Below are 4,811 nucleotides of genomic sequence, written 5' to 3' on the forward strand. Positions count from 1 at the left end.
TAGTCAATTTTTCTATGCCCCAAAACCGTAGAACTGATGGTTTGTTTCCATGCACATATTTTATGTGTCTTGCGATCGGTGTATCCTTATCGGTTTCTATCGAGCTGAGATGGCCCGATATCCGACGTCTCAGTTCCTGAGTGGTTTTACCCACATACAGCATGGGGCAGGGACATGATGCTATATATATGACTCCTTGAGTTTTGCATGTTATTAATTGTCTGATGTCATATTCCCTTTTATCAGCAGGATTTGTGAATTTTTTAATCCGTGGAATATACTTACAAAAAGAACAGTCTCCACAGGGTGATGACCCTCGATATTTCCCTCTGTTTAAACTATTTTCTTTATCTTTCTCCTTTAGGTAGCTGTGCACCAATTGATCCTTAAGGTTGGGACCTCTCCTGTATGTCACACTTGGGTTGATAGTAAGTACCATTTTTAAATCCCTATCTGTCTGTATTATATGCCAATGCTTCTTTAGTATATTGTGTATCTCTCTATTATACCCATCAAAGGTTCCTATACACCGGATGATGTCATTCTTTTTTTGAGGGGAAGATTTTAAAAGGTCCTCTCTACTCACAGTCCTTGCTCTATTATAGGCTTTTTTTAGGGGAGCCGACGGATATCCCCTCTTCTTGAATCTCTCAAGAAGATTCCTACTCTCATTTTCAAAGGATCCTTCATCAGAGCAATTCCTACGGGCCCTCAAATATTGACCCGTAGGTATTCCTCTCCTGAGTGGCTCTGGATGCCAGCTCGTCCAGTGTAGGTAGCTGTTGGTAGAAGTTGGCTTCCTGTGTACTTCCGTATTAAGACGTCCATTTTCCATAATTTTAATTTTCAAATCCAGGAAGACTATCTCTCGCTCCTGTATTTCGTACGTATATCTCATCCCTATACTGTTATCGTTTAATACTTGAGTGAATTCTTTAAATAATAGTTGTCCCCCATCCCAGAGGATGAGGATGTCGTCGATATACCTGCCCCAAAATAGAATGTGACAGGTATACGACGACATCCCCTCCGTAAATACTATCTCATTCTCCCACCACCCTAGAAATAAATTTGCGTAAGTGGGGGCACATGACGTCCCCATAGCGGTCCCATTGACCTGTTTATAAAAGTGCCCTTGAAAGATAAAAAAATTGTGCTCCAAAACAAATTCCAGCATAGATAATACTAAGTGATTATGTGGGTGAAAAATACTACTTCTTGTGCTCAAGAATTGGTGAACGGCCTTGAGGCCTAGTGAATGTTTTATATTACTGTATAGGGACTCGACGTCCAAACTCGCTAAGATAGTATTTGGTGTTATTATCATATCGTTAATTTTCAGGAGGAGATCTTTTGTGTCCCTAATATAGGAAGGTAATGTGGTGACGAATGGTCTTAATATCTGATCCACATATTGACTTATACCCTGAGTCAGGTTGTCATTCCCGGACACTATTGGTCTTCCTGGAATCGGAGTTTTATCCTTATGCACCTTTGGTAATGCATAGAAAGTGGAGATGGTAGGGTCTTTTTTTAGAAGGTACACAAATTCATCCTTTGATATCAGATCTCTGGATCTGGCATCAGACAGTAGAGTTTTTAATTCATTTGTATAGGTCCTAGTAGGGTCATTTGGGATTATTTGATACGTTTTTTTATCTCGTAACAGTCTCAGTACCATCTCGACATAGTCATCTCTATTTTGGATGACTATGTTTCCGCCCTTATCACTAGGTTTTATAATGATATTTTCATTTTTCTTAAGTTCTTCCAGGGCCTCTAGTTCCTGAGTACTTAGATTAGATGTAATATGATCCTTCCTCATTTTTAGAGACTTGATATCCTGTGTTACGAGATTTACAAACGTATCAATCTCTTTAAATTGTGTAAAAGAGGGCGTAATTTTTGATTTAGGTTTCAGAGATGAAAAAGGGGGGTCTGGGGCAATGCACTGTCCCTCGTTTTCTTTCAGTAGATCTTCCAGTGTCTGAACACATCTCTTTTCATTTTCATATACCTTTCTTAGGTCCCACTCTTCCTGTTTATGGACCTTGTGTAAGGCCAGTTTCCGCGCAAAAAGATTAATATCCTTTATCCACAGGAATTTATCGCTCTGTGGGACCGGTGAAAAGGTTAAACCTCTATTTAGAAGTGTTCTCTGTGCTGTTGTCAATACGTGTGCAGACAAATTTATAATTTGTCTATCTTCTATCACTGCCGTATCTACTACTTGCTGTACCCCCATTTTTCTCGATCCCTTGATTGGATCCCTGTCTGACCTAAAAAAAGAGGAGCTATTGGTGCATTCAACTGTGTATTCATCTGTGTTGTTAGTGAAGGGCTTGCGGTTACATTCTGAACTACATTCTGAGTGCCCTGTGCTGACTGACCAAAGGAGAAAGGTTGTACAGATGTTCTACATCTGTACAACCTTTCTCCTTTGGTCAGTCAGCACAGGGCACTCAGAATGTAGTTCAGAATGTAACCGCAAGCCCTTCACTAACAACACAGATGAATACACAGTTGAATGCACCAATAGCTCCTCTTTTTTTAGGTCAGACAGGGATCCAATCAAGGGATCGAGAAAAATGGGGGTACAGCAAGTAGTAGATACGGCAGTGATAGAAGATAGACAAATTATAAATTTGTCTGCACACGTATTGACAACAGCACAGAGAACACTTCTAAATAGAGGTTTAACCTTTTCACCGGTCCCACAGAGCGATAAATTCCTGTGGATAAAGGATATTAATCTTTTTGCGCGGAAACTGGCCTTACACAAGGTCCATAAACAGGAAGAGTGGGACCTAAGAAAGGTATATGAAAATGAAAAGAGATGTGTTCAGACACTGGAAGATCTACTGAAAGAAAACGAGGGACAGTGCATTGCCCCAGACCCCCCTTTTTCATCTCTGAAACCTAAATCAAAAATTACGCCCTCTTTTACACAATTTAAAGAGATTGATACGTTTGTAAATCTCGTAACACAGGATATCAAGTCTCTAAAAATGAGGAAGGATCATATTACATCTAATCTAAGTACTCAGGAACTAGAGGCCCTGGAAGAACTTAAGAAAAATGAAAATATCATTATAAAACCTAGTGATAAGGGCGGAAACATAGTCATCCAAAATAGAGATGACTATGTCGAGATGGTACTGAGACTGTTACGAGATAAAAAAACGTATCAAATAATCCCAAATGACCCTACTAGGACCTATACAAATGAATTAAAAACTCTACTGTCTGATGCCAGATCCAGAGATCTGATATCAAAGGATGAATTTGTGTACCTTCTAAAAAAAGACCCTACCATCTCCACTTTCTATGCATTACCAAAGGTGCATAAGGATAAAACTCCGATTCCAGGAAGACCAATAGTGTCCGGGAATGACAACCTGACTCAGGGTATAAGTCAATATGTGGATCAGATATTAAGACCATTCGTCACCACATTACCTTCCTATATTAGGGACACAAAAGATCTCCTCCTGAAAATTAACGATATGATAATAACACCAAATACTATCTTAGCGAGTTTGGACGTCGAGTCCCTATACAGTAATATAAAACATTCACTAGGCCTCAAGGCCGTTCACCAATTCTTGAGCACAAGAAGTAGTATTTTTCACCCACATAATCACTTAGTATTATCTATGCTGGAATTTGTTTTGGAGCACAATTTTTTTATCTTTCAAGGGCACTTTTATAAACAGGTCAATGGGACCGCTATGGGGACGTCATGTGCCCCCACTTACGCAAATTTATTTCTAGGGTGGTGGGAGAATGAGATAGTATTTACGGAGGGGATGTCGTCGTATACCTGTCACATTCTATTTTGGGGCAGGTATATCGACGACATCCTCATCCTCTGGGATGGGGGACAACTATTATTTAAAGAATTCACTCAAGTATTAAACGATAACAGTATAGGGATGAGATATACGTACGAAATACAGGAGCGAGAGATAGTCTTCCTGGATTTGAAAATTAAAATTATGGAAAATGGACGTCTTAATACGGAAGTACACAGGAAGCCAACTTCTACCAACAGCTACCTACACTGGACGAGCTGGCATCCAGAGCCACTCAGGAGAGGAATACCTACGGGTCAATATTTGAGGGCCCGTAGGAATTGCTCTGATGAAGGATCCTTTGAAAATGAGAGTAGGAATCTTCTTGAGAGATTCAAGAAGAGGGGATATCCGTCGGCTCCCCTAAAAAAAGCCTATAATAGAGCAAGGACTGTGAGTAGAGAGGACCTTTTAAAATCTTCCCCTCAAAAAAAGAATGACATCATCCGGTGTATAGGAACCTTTGATGGGTATAATAGAGAGATACACAATATACTAAAGAAGCATTGGCATATAATACAGACAGATAGGGATTTAAAAATGGTACTTACTATCAACCCAAGTGTGACATACAGGAGAGGTCCCAACCTTAAGGATCAATTGGTGCACAGCTACCTAAAGGAGAAAGATAAAGAAAATAGTTTAAACAGAGGGAAATATCGAGGGTCATCACCCTGTGGAGACTGTTCTTTTTGTAAGTATATTCCACGGATTAAAAAATTCACAAATCCTGCTGATAAAAGGGAATATGACATCAGACAATTAATAACATGCAAAACTCAAGGAGTCATATATATAGCATCATGTCCCTGCCCCATGCTGTATGTGGGTAAAACCACTCAGGAACTGAGACGTCGGATATCGGGCCATCTCAGCTCGATAGAAACCGATAAGGATACACCGATCGCAAGACACATAAAATATGTGCATGGAAACAAACCATCAGTTCTACGGTTT

The sequence above is a fragment of the Bufo gargarizans genome, chromosome 3, assembly GCF_014858855.1.
Source record: "Bufo gargarizans isolate SCDJY-AF-19 chromosome 3, ASM1485885v1, whole genome shotgun sequence".
NCBI classification, from domain to species: Eukaryota; Metazoa; Chordata; class Amphibia; order Anura; family Bufonidae; genus Bufo; species Bufo gargarizans.